Raw genomic sequence first — 13,052 nt, 5'->3', positions numbered from 1 at the left:
ACCATCTGTCTCCAGAACTTTTTTAGCTTTGCAGAACTGAAACTCTGTTTCCATTAAATACTAGCTTCCCATTCTCTTCTCCTCCCCGCCCCTGGTAACTTCTATTCTACTTTCCGTCTCTGTGAATATGGGGGCTTTTGGTACCTCATATAAGTGGAATCATACATTATTTGTACTTTTGTGAGTGGCTCATTTCACTTTGCATAATGTCCTCAAGGTTCATCCATGTTGTAGCCCGTGTCAGAATCTCCTTCCTTTCTAAAGCTGAGTAATATCCCATTGTATGTATATACCACATTTTGTTTATCCATAGGAACTTTTTTTTTTTTTTTGCAGGGAAAGATTCACCCTGAGCTAACATCGGTTCCCATCTTCCTCTTTTTTTTTTCTTCCCCAAAGCCCCAGGGCATGGTTGTATATTCCTAATTGTAAGTCATTTTAGGTGTTCTATGTGAGTTGCCACCTCAGCATGGCTACTAACAGACAGGTGGTGTGGTTCTGTGACCCAGCCGCTGAAGCAGTGGGCGCTGAACGTCCACCACTAGGCCATCAGGGCTGGCTCTATCCATAGGAACATTTTTAAGGCTATTTTTTTTTTTTTTTTTTAAGATTGGCCCTAGGCTAACAACTGTTGCCAATCTTTTTTTTTTTTCTGCTTTATCTCCCCAACTCCCCCCGTACGCAGTTGTGTATCTTAGTTGCATGTCCTTCTAGTTGTGGGATGTGGGACGCCGCCTCAACGTGGCCTGACGAGTGGTGCCATGTCCGCGCCCAGGATCCAAACCCTGGGCCGCCGCAGCGGAGCACGAGAACTTAACCACTAGGCCACGGAGCCGGCCCCCAAGGCTCTTGATTCAAATTGTCTACTGCCTTCCAGAAAGATCACACCAATTTGTATGTCTGCCAGGATTGTGTGAAATTAAAATTTGGAAGTTTATGCACCTAATTCTATATTAAAGTAACTTATGGTCTAATTGGTTCATATTGTACCTGCATAGAGTTTTCTGCATTTGCAGATATGCAGCACCAAGTTATTGCAAAGGGACCGCCAAAGGACTCCCTTCCCTCCCTCCCAGAGTGTGTGCATGTGTGTGTGTTATCCATAAAAACATACGTATAACTGAAGATGAACATATTTTGTGTTTATCAAAGGGTAAAGGAGCTCTTCTGCAGTTTGGATCAGAGCCTCAGAATCTAAACAAACACTCAAACTGGCATTTGTCAAATGTTGACCTCCCAGTGTTCCATTCTTTTAAACGCGATTCAATTTTTGTGCCTACCAAGAAAGGCACCAAAGATTTTATTTGGGAGGAAACATCTGGAATTCGTATAGAGTATTAAACTTTTCAAAGGGTATCACTTACATGATCTCACCTGGTTTCTACAACATCCCCAGCCCCAGGAGGCAGGCAGGCCGATACTGTCAATCGCATTTGTGTAGATGCAGGTTCCAAGAAGTGACACCGCCTGCTGTAGATTACGTAGCTGGTTTGGGACCCCAGGACTCCAGCTCCTATCTCCTGGCCCCTGTGTACCGCCTCTGCTCTCTCACTAACTTCCAACTCGCTCTTGCTGTTGCTAGAGTGTTCTGTTCCTTTACTTGGCATGTCAGCCTTCCTGGGTTGTCCAGGAATGTACTTTCTTGGAGAGGAAAGGGAATAGATATTTTAGCCACACACAACACACTGTGCTCGCCAGGCACCTAATAGGGACACTCAATAAATATTAATTAAAGAATGCAGCTACATTGGCTTATGTGCTGGCCAGATCCTTTAGAGTGTCAAGAATATTCCATGAGAGATTGAGTGCTGTTGGGCTGGAAGGCTGTGTGGAGGCAAAGAGGACAGCGAAATTCTGGAGTAATGGAGCTTATTCTCTTGGAAGATGAAAATACCTTCCCCGGGAGCCCTACCCATCACCTGGAGAGGAGGAAGCAGGGAACACGCATTTGTTGAGTGCCTTCTGTATTTTCCTGGCTGGGCTGGGATCTACTCTGCTCCTCCTCTACTTCTAAATCTCTCAAGCCAGAGGAGGACATTGGGAGACAGCTGGCTGGGGTTAAGAGTGAGTGTGATTTGTGGGGTGTGCAGGGGGGCGGGTGGGAAATGGAATGGGTGTGCCCACCCTCCTCTGGCAACCTGAGGGATTTACTACTCATAGGGTAGGTGCCTGTTAAGTGTCTCTGGCTTAACAGAGGACCAGCAGAAGTCCATCTGGATAAGCAGTTCTGGGCACACAGGCAATTGTTGGGGCCTCTCCCTTGGCCTGGGCCCACGGTGGCTCCTGGAAGACAGAGTTGGTGTCTCCTGGAGCCCAGGGTCGTGGGAGAGGGGAAAGCTGGGCTGGGAGTGGAGGGTGAGGCAGAGGCCTGGGTGGGGAACCCTGGGGGAGCCCCTTGGTGGGAGGACTGCTGCCCAGCAGGCTGATGTGGCAAGAGGAGGCCTCCCCTCTCTGCCTAGGGAGAGCCAGAAGGGGAGATGGGCTCTCTAACCCCACTCAGTGCCTGCAACCTCCCTCTCTCTGCATCAGGATCTGTCAGATGCAAAAGCACATGCAAGGAATGTGGGGCTCCTCTGGAAACCCAGCCGATGGTTTATTTAAGATCCTGGGGCCTTTACAAATGGGCTTATATCTTCTTTCCCTTGGCAGATTTTCTTTTGTTTTTTCAAAAGTAAGATTTGTGTGTTTGTGCAATTTTAAACAAGTGATCAATTTCAGATTATTTTAGTGTCAGAGTTTTAAACCATCTTCATCATCAAATTGTGTTTAATATGCTCCCATTAGTGCAAGGAGAAAAAGAGGAATGGACATAAGCTGTCTATTAGTAGATGTAGCCATGAAATAATAAGAAATTTACTATGCAGACGCATCCGGCGTGATTCCAAAGATGGGGGGCGGTTTGCTGGTCAGTCAGCCTATAAAAGTGGACACTGTTAGGGTTTGGATACCAAAGAATTATTCTACGCTGGGTTCCGAAATGGTTCATTGGAGTTTCTTCTTATATCAAGATTCTGTAGCTTCATCTCTACAATGTTCTTTCACATACGCCATCTCGTTTAATCTCAAGACAACATTGAGGTCCTGGGTGACACACTAATTGATGCTTGCACGCAGCACTTCCGGCTCCAACACTGGGGTGCTTAATACCGTCGTTGTCTGCATTATCCTGGGTCTGCCAGCACATTCCATCGAACAAGATGAACACCTAGGAGGCTGTGCGTGATCCACCTTCCCAATAGTTCTCTTTTCCACACTTCCAGTCGCTCTTCCCATGCTGTCACCACCCACACCAGGCTGGCCTCCCAGCTGCTGCTCTAAGATGCTAGCTCACCTGTCTCAGGGTCAAGGCCTGGCTGTCTCCCTTTCCTGGAAGGATCCTCCCTCATTGATCTCCGCTCCTCCCCAGACAGGCCTTCCCTGATCACAGATCTGAACACAGCCCTTCTCAGCCCCCACCAGCCCTAGTCCCTCACTCTACTTCACGTTTTCCAAAGCTCTTGTAACCATGTGAAATTATGTTTTTTATGTACTTGTTTACTTAGTTATTATCTGTCTGTCTCCCTCTAGAATGCAGACTCCCCGAGGGAGAGACTGTGTGCCTGGAGCAATGCTTGGCACACAGTGGGGGTGCAGAAGAAATGAGGAGCAGAGAGCGGATGACAGGGCTCTGGGGACCGTGAAACATGATCCTGTGAACTGCCGGGTACAGATCGTGAGTGCTGTTTGAGTTCCAGAAGGGAGGTCAGAGTGACCAATTGTTACAGAGCCCCAAGGGACCGGTGACCCACAAGTGGGTCCTTTTGCCCAGACCCACCCTTGCCAATAGCATGAGACCAGGTTTGGAATAGCAGAGCAGAAACGTTAGTCATTGATCACTGAATGGAGGAGGCAGAGCTCCAGCTCCAAAACACCTTCTCTCCAAGGGAAGGTGAGCAGCGTTCCTATGGGATGTGAAGGGGGCGGGGTCTCTGCGTCATGGTTTGGGGTGGGGACCTTTGGGGCTTGCGCAGATCTTCCCTTCTTGCACAAGGCATCTTTTGAACACGTTTCCTTTTGTGCATAGCACCCTGAGGCCACCCGGACCTTTCTGGTTTGGATTGGTTCTGCCGTTTGGCCACCTGGCCTTGTTGTGGCTTGGTTCCTATGAGCACGTACAATTTAAAAACAAAGCATTAGAAAGGCCGGCTGTGGCTGAGTGGTTAAGTTCTCGTGCTCTGATTCAGTGGCCCAGGATTTCCCTGGTTCGGATCCTGGGTGCGGACCTAGCACTGCTCATCAGGCCATTCTGAGGCGGCGTCCCCCATAGAAGAACTAAAAGAATCTTCGACTAGAATATACAACTATGTACTGGGGGGCTTTGGGGAGAAGAAAAAACAAAACGAAGAAGATTGGCAACAGATGTCAGCTCAGGTGCCAATCTTAAGGAAAACGCAAAGCATTACATTAGAGTGGAAAATGTTTTACGGACCTCCCTGGGTGACACAATCATTCATTCACTCACAGGGCACCTCCTGCGTGCAAAACAGCTAGGGTCAACCAGCCAGCCAGAGCAGGACCGTTGTTTTCCTGTTTCTTTCCACCTGTACATTTGCTGTGTTGTCTTTTGGATGTTTGGGACAACTGTGCATTCCTGGGTGCAGAGACATGTAGATGGAGGGAGAGAGGAGTTCCGGACTTGAAGGTGCTGCTAACCAGCTGCGTGAGCTTAGAGAATTTTCTCTCCATCTTCTTGGAGCTCCGGATGAGAGGAGGCGTGTGAAGACCCTCAGACAGGAAGGGGACCAAGGGGGGAAAGGCAGAGAAACCGATGTAATTAGGAGAGTTTTAATTAAGTCCCCTTGACTTATGGGACACTTTATTCCTGAGAAAGGTATTTAGACTTTTCCAGGTCTCTCTCGGTCTGAGATTCTATCCTTGGGCTTTAAGCAGTAGTTCGTCATCTTTAGGGTTTTGAATTGAGGGACCCTCAGTTCAATGACCAATATTTAATTTTGCTAAATAAGTCTGTAAATAAATACCATCTGTTGTCACCACTATTTCATAAAAGATAGGGCACATTAATTCCCCAAACTACAAAGGACATCATCTCAGAATAAATGATTTATTCTTCTGTTATTGGTCAGACCTTCATTTTTTCAGTCAATATTGGTGGGTGCTTCCTGGAGGCCAGTCAGGGTGCTTGACGTGCTGTACTGGTACCTGTCCTCATGGAGTTGACAGTGGTGTTGGGGGACAGACAGGGATCAAGGAATTGGAATTAAATGTGTAACTTCAAGTTACAAAAGCTACAAAAGGGAGATGGCTGGGGCTCTGAGGGTGGATAACGACAGAGGCGGAGGCGGGGTGACCTAATCCCAAAGACTGGGAGCCTGGAGGAGCAGTGGGAGAGGAGAGAGGGGCATTTCGGGCTGAGAGGCAGCACAGGCGCAGGCCCTGGGGTGGAGGGAAGACACTGAGGGGACAGAGAGGGGAGGGAGGGGCGCCAGGCCACTCAGGGTTTTGTAGGCCAAGGAAAGGAATTTGCGTTTGTTCCAAGGGTGGTGGGAAGACCACTGGGTGGTGGTGCAGTCAGACCAGCACTGAGACCGACGTCAGCAGAGGGGGATTGTCGGATCCGAGGGATCCACCAGAATAGTCACCAAAGAGATGCTGGCGGCTTGTGTCAATGCTGGTTGTGGTGGGTGGACCCGGGGAAAAGCAGATGAGCTGAGAGGTATCTTGAAGGTAAAACCGACAGGATGTTGAGGCTGGTTTGGATAAGGGATGCCGAAGAAAGTTGTTGCTGTCCAGGCCGATCCTCTGTTTCTGACTCCCACCAGTGGATGGAGTGGGGTGGGCTTTCTGAGAGTGGAGCTCTGGAGGAGAAGCAGGTTCTGGGAGGAAGATGCCCTGTTTGGGATGCAATGGGCTTAGGGTGCCTTTGAGACATCCAAGGGGAGGTGTCAAATAGGCAGGTGGATGTGTGGACTGGAGTTCAAAGCAGATGCCAGCCTTTTAACTTGACTCCCTTTCTGCATCTTTGGTTGTCATGGGGCCACCTCCTGGAGAGGAGTGGGTGGCTGGGGGCGTGGCTAGAAGGAAGCCTGACTTTTCTCTTCATGTCCTTTGTACTCTTTGAATTGTGTAGTACCACTATGCTTGTATTACTTATTCAAAAATAAATAAAATAGAAAATGCAAACTAAAAATACCAAATAATTTAGCGTTTGAAAAAACGCACTACATTATGCAAACTTGCCCCTGGATGATGCGTCTGGTGTTTGGACTGGAGATGGCGAATCTCTAGGCTATGTAACTTTTAAAATCCCTTCTAGCTCTTACCCCATTTTACCATAGGTTTCCTTATCTTTTCTCATTAGTCTACCAGACTCGAGCAATGCTGAATAACATCATATTCCACCGACCTTGAAGGCCTTCAAAATAAAAGTTTACGGTGGGGGGGGGGGGCGCGGTCTCAAGACTGAACTTGGCAGTGCACAGTCCCACCCACTGGGTATCTCCTTCCCTGTGAACCTCTTCGCACTTCCTTGCTGCTGTCATGATTCTCAATGAATTTATTTCTAGGACTCACAGTAATGCTAGAAAAGAAGCAGAAAGGCTTTTTATTGTGTTCTCCCTTACCCCCCTCTCATTCTAAGAAAAAGATTTCCCAAGCTTGTTGGTTTGTTTTTAAACTCTGATGCTGGCCTCGCCTCTTTGACAAGCTCCCACCTGGTCCTAGGAAAACCCACACAAAGTCCCAGACTCTAGAAAAAGTGGCTTCCTTCTTCCTTACCTTATCACTCAGATGCTTATCTCCTCTAAGAATTTATTTCCTAGGCTTGGAAGGTTAGGCAAAATTAGCTAACAGGGCGGCTCCGACCTCAGAATCCATGATAATCGTGGTATTAGCATCTGTATGCTGCATCGTTTACATAGCGCTGTGCTGGCGGAGTGTCCACACCTCGTCCCAGCCACCCCACGGTGAAGGCTTTGTTCTCTGACCCCACACGGGGTCTGGCACACACAGGGCCTTGTGAATTCAGTGTTTGTTATAGCAGGAAGGCAGACAGACTACAGAAACAGGCCTCGCAGCTAGAAATGCCAGAAAAGTATATTGAACCCTAAAACTGGGTGAAGGGTCCCTTCTGCTCCCCCTGGGTCCTCAGCTGTAGAAATGCCTTGGCCATCACTCATGGGGCTGGGCTCGTTTGGTGGGTCCCAGAACGTGCCAGGGGCAGCATGTGTGGTCACCTATGACTCCTTTGCTCTACTACAGACGAGACATCATTCAGCCCTTCTGCAGGCTGCCCAGTTCTGATTCACCATTACCAGATGTCTCATCGCTCAGATCCTAACCGGCACTTACTCGGCAGAATTGAGCACCAAAGTCATCCCCTAATGACTTTTGGCAGGGCAACGGGAAAGATAAAAATAGGGGAAAAAATCAGAACGGAGCCAAGGTTAACTTGGTAGTCCAATATGACTGGGAGCTTGGAATCTGGAAGAGTGTGGCTCGAGATTCCAACGAAGACCCTGCCTGCAGCATGGACAGTGAGGAGTAACAGCAGGGCACCTCCAGGTGCCTCCGAGTTAGCTCAACCTTTTCTTTGTTTTTTTCCCCAAAGTCCCTCAGTACATGGTTGTATGTCCTAGTCGTAGGTTCTTCTAGTTCTTCTATGTGGGACACCGCCTCAGTGTGGCTTGATGAGCCGTGCTAGGTCCATGCCCAGGTTCTAAATGGTGAACCCCAGCTGCCAAAGCAGAGCGCGTGAACTTAACCACTCGGCCCCAGGGCTGGCCCCTTAACTCAACACTTATCCCCTTGCTTTACTGTCTTTTTAAAATCAAGTTTTTAGTGCCAGTGGGAATCATCCACACTGCACGTCTCTTCATTTATACGGCAATAATAATTTTTCACGGTTGGCATTTGAGAGCATTATCTAAGTACCATGAGTGAGCTGTCACAGGCCAACTTCACTGCTGATGTCCCTTCCTTCCACTTGTGTTACAATGGGCATTGTTTCCTGACATGAACTAGGTTGACACCAGTGAGGCATGACTGTTGATTTGAGAAGCGGAGATCATGGAGATTTTCCTGGTTCTTTGAGGAGAAAAGTTTCTGTAACTAGAGATGACCTAGTGTCGTTCCTACAATATCTTTCTACAAAGAAAACTTTCTTCTGAGGGAAAAGATCACCCAGGATACCCATTCCAGGGGCCTCACCTCCACTACTGACTTCCTGCAGCTCGGGAGCGTTTATAGATACAGTTATACAACTCAAGAGACGAGGAGCACAGCTTGGGTTTTGAAGAGAGCTCAAAGGTGACAGAAAACTACAGTTTTGTTCTTCTTTTGTGGTTTCCTTCTGAACAAGACCATTCGTACCGTGAGCAACTCCGCCTGGTTAGTCAACGCAGCCAACCTGGTCCAAAAGATTTCTTCCTTTAGGAAACCTTTGGAGACCCCCTCCAAGACAGAATAACTCCCTTGATCTTCTGTTCTCCCCAGCAAGCGCCTGCATTCCTGCTGCCAGGGTCACATGTTGTGAGTGTTGGCTGTTTTCGTATTTCCAGCCTTCTCCGAGACTGTGCACTTCTTGAGGGCCGAGGGTTCTTGATACTAACTGTATGTCCCTCCAAGCTCTCACCTGGCGCCCGGCACCCCATCTTGAATCAATGCTGGCTAAATGGATGGAGAATCGCGTGAGCTCAATTCTGTTCCACAAAGCAAAGGCTCTCATTTTCTCAAATGGGGCAGGCTCCTTCCTGTGCCTCTGTCATCGCGACATCAGTATTTACGAGGCTGTCCGTCCCCGGTTAGGACTTGTGCCTGACTGATACCTAGAATGATTTTTGATTAGGACTGGCGTGTTTCCTCATTGACTCTTGCCAGGGTCATGACGAGGCAGCTCCACCCTTGCTGTCTGGGATGACACATCGGCCTCTGTTGTCATCGGCCTTCCTGTAGTAACTGCCCCACAGAGAGAGAAGCTGTCTACAGCCTCACTTCCACATGTGACCTCGCCAGCTCGTCCTTTTCTACAAGGACATCAGAACAGCAAATTTCAGGAAATGAGAAAAGCAGGCAGGGATTCTTTTTGAAAAGAACTTTAAGTGTGTATATTTTTTAATAAAACCCATATTCACATGGCGCAAAATTCAAAAGGTACAAAAAGTTATGTACAGTGAAGTTATATCCTGCCATGTTCTTCAGCCGTCCAGTGCCCCTCCTTGAAGGAAACTGTGTCTCTAGACGACTATATATTTGAATGTCTATGTTGTCCTTGATCTTTACCTTTTCTGCATGTTTCTCTTGTCTCCTTCATAAACCATTCATTTTATCCTGCTCTTTCCCTGTGCAACTCCCACTACTTAGCTGAGTGCCCTGGACAGCCACCTGGCAAACGTTATGGATCAGTTGACAGCATGTCTGTAATACAAGAATATTTGATGAGTCGGGGCCTATAGCATCTTTATTTGATTGTGAATTAGATGCATTTTCATTCACTTCTGTTCTTATTCTGCCAAGATAAGCCAAGAAGCGTTGATTGTCACATCGGCCCCACTCACGCTGTCTTCCTTTCATGACCCATCGCTTCCATTTGTATGGCTGCCAGTTCAGGATGGTTTAGGGCTCACTCACACATTTTTTCAGGAGACAGTTGTGCAAGAAATGTCGATATTTTCCAATGCTTTCTTGGCCTCTTCAATTGTTTCTTCTTTTGGCTTCTGCATGGAAAGGTCCTCATTCCTGCCTCACCCCTGCCCTCGGACCCACCGACACACACTCCCATGCGCTTCGGCCTCCCTCTGCCCTTCTCCTCCAAGGACCACTGCAAACGAGAACAGTAGTGAAGACAGGGAAGACAGGACGGGAGGGTATTTTGAGCTTTTGCTTAGGGTTGCTTGTAGGTGTAGACAGTTTTGCAGATTCTTTTTTTCATCCTCCTCTTTCTCTTTCAAGTCAGTCTCCCCCTGCCAGTTGTGGAGGGGTTCACCTGCTTCTCCTCCACTTCCTGTGTGCTCTGCTGCTCTCCGTCTTCATGCACTCAGGGGGCCTGACTGCTCAAGACCGGGGGCCTTGGAGCAATTTCCCTCTGGCTTCCTCTCTCCTCTAGATGCTCAGCCAGCGGTCAGTCAAGTGGCGGCCCCCGCAGTCCTCCGGGTGCCAGGGGCCAGTGATTAAGTAGCCAGGTCTTTAGCTGACTCCATCCTTGTTTGTCATAACTCTGCTGCAAGTTATTTTGGTCTCTGTGACTTGTGGCTGCACCATGATTAGGGTTTGATTACTATCACCAAAGTGACTAAAAGATGAAAATAGAAGCCACAACAGGAAATAAACAACTGCAAATGAGATATTTTATTCCATATTCCCTGCCAGCAAATGATTAGAATCAAACTCATTCACAATAGTTTGGTGAACTCCTAAACTTTTTTTTTTTTTTTTAAAGGATCAGAATAGTTTGAAACAGGGTGCTTGTCAGTCTCGTGTGCCTGTGGAAAGGAAAAGAACTCCCTTTCTAGGCACACCAGCCAGCTGGGAGTTCCTCTACCGTCCAGCTTCTTTCTTGGAACGGAAAGAAATAAGAACGCGATGGGGTGGGGCTGGCTCTTAGGAAGGCTTGGGGTGGTACCTGATTCAGGGGATGCCAAGGAGCCATCAAGCAGCACCAACCATTGTAGCTACTTGCCCAGCATCTCACCCATCGCCTACCTTGGGTAGTAAAATGGAGGAGGAAAACCACGTATAGAAGGCAAGATACGGGTGACGCCTGAATTAAAACACCCACAATTACACTATATGGGAACATATCTGTGCAAGTATATGCACGTTCTACCCAGACAAGCTGTGACGTCAGATTCAACTCCTGAAACACCCACTAAACCTACCTGCCCTGTGTGTGCTCGGGCCTCTCATCACAGAGCATCAGATCACTGGCCAGATTTCCAAAAGAGTCTTCGGATTCTCCGTTTAGCCAAGAAGCTTAATTAGAATTATGACATTTGCTTTCTCTGTTTATTTAAGTCCTTCCTGTCACTTTGCAGCCTGGCCTAGTCTCTCTTGAAAAATGAGGACCTTCTAGTGAGGCCCAGAGCAGAGAGAGGGAATAGGACCCTGAGAGGGCAGGAAATTCGCCCAGAAAGCTTTTTAAACCCTGCCAAGTGCTCGACTAGCTGTGAGGGTCACCAGTAGCACAGGCTATTTAACCAGTGACTGGCAGAGCCCCAGCCAGGAACCAGGTTTTCTGACTTCTAGTCTGGTATTCTTTCTGAGCCTTTCCAAGGGGAGTATATTATACATTTCTCAGACACTTCAAAAATCCCGTTCTGTCTCTTCCATTTTTCCCTGCCAATGACGATTTGCTCACCTGGATCCAAACCTCCCCCTCTTCCATATTCTCCTGGGCTTTCTCAGCTGTGGTCTTGGCAAGTTGCTTCTTTAGAAAGTTTCATACACACACACACACACACACACACATAAGGTTTCAATGCCCTTCTCAATAAGTAACATTTTCATTTATAACAAAATTATGATCTTATACAATTGCAGCCTTATAAAGTAAATGTTTAGAACGCCAGCTTCTGCCCTGTCCTACACACCTCTGCATGGCTGGGCATCCCAGTATCTTCCAGGCCAGTAAGTTTAGGGCTCCCTTGCCTGAAGATGATCATGTAACCAATGTCTCTTGTTTTTCGCTAACATTATATCTCCAACGGTGCTTTTGGTGGGGTTGGGGGGGGGGGGGGAGTGGTCCAAACGCCCCTTTAGATCCTATCCAACTCTGTTGATTCCTAAATATTTATTAAGCATCTATTGCATGTCAGACTCTTTTTAAGTTGCTGGAGGGTAGGGGGCTGAGCTACAAAGCTAAGAGTCATCTGTTCCTTTTCCTTTTAAGAACGTTTAATTTAGCTGGGAAAAGGAAAATAGTGCATTTCATCTTTTCTAAAGATTCGTTAAAATCTCCAATGAGTTTCATTGTCCTCATGATCTCACAATTCCAAATGACTTTTAAAAAAATCTGACTTCACTGAATAAGATGTGAGGTTAGATCACCATGCCAACTAGTGGCCTCAAAAACACCGATGCGTATATATGTAAGTCATTAAGTATCACCAGGTTTCACCAAGTAAAAGCGTTCTGGTCCCTTCCCCTACCAACCCTTATGCATTTCCATGCAGCAATCTGCCAGCTCGGTCTATGCTTCTCCCCAGGCTGGGGTTAGGGATAAACTCTCTGACTCTAAGCACCTTGAAAGGTACGAGGCCGAGGAGGGCGCAGAAGCAGCCCCCGCATGTATATGCATGCCCTAGGCAGGTCTGCTCCGAAGGTAACCTTCCCGCGCCGGGAGGCGGGGTGGAGGAGGTCTTCCGGGCTCCGGAGGAAACCTGCCGGCTGCAGGCGGGCGACCCCCCCCCCCCAAACTTCTCCCGGCAGGATGCTGCCCCTCGCAGTTCGTCAGTCAGCCAAATGCATTCCAGAGCTGTGCACAAGACACACTTCTCCAGGCAGTCCTAGAAACCCGAGCCCGGAGCGAGAGAGGGCGGGAGGGAGCGCGCGGCCGCCGCTGAGGTCACATTCGCGCCGCCTCCCCGCCCTCGGCGGCCCGGCTGTTCCCTCCAGTGCACACTTCCCGGGGCCTCGGTCCAGTCCGGTGTAAATGTCTTTTAAACCGAGACAGCGGTGTCCTCCCCCTTCCCTCCCGCGCGGCCAGGGGATCCGCCGCCAGGGCCTTTAAAACAGGACGAATGAATGAAGCGCGTAGGGCGAGCGCGCGCGGGACGGCGCGGCGAGGCTCTGTGGGTTGGGTCTAAATTGGGCCACCGACCCGCTCGTTCCGCTCCAAAACTCGCCGGCGAAGCCCGCTCAGTGCTCTCGGGTCTTCCCATTTCTCCTCTGATCCGGCCAGGTCTCAGTCGATTCTGGGAGCTTCTCTGCTCCCCACCTTTATTCCGCCCCCCCATTGGTCTCCCCTCTGCAGACCCAGGAGGGGGTGGCGAGGGCGGGGGGGACGGCAGGGGGAGAAATAGCTTTTAGAAACCCGATCTGTTGTTTGCGAAACACAATCG

Source organism: Equus caballus, chromosome 8 (assembly GCF_041296265.1).
Source record: "Equus caballus isolate H_3958 breed thoroughbred chromosome 8, TB-T2T, whole genome shotgun sequence".
NCBI lineage: Eukaryota > Metazoa > Chordata > Mammalia > Perissodactyla > Equidae > Equus > Equus caballus.
Note: the sequence above shows the minus strand (reverse complement) of the source record.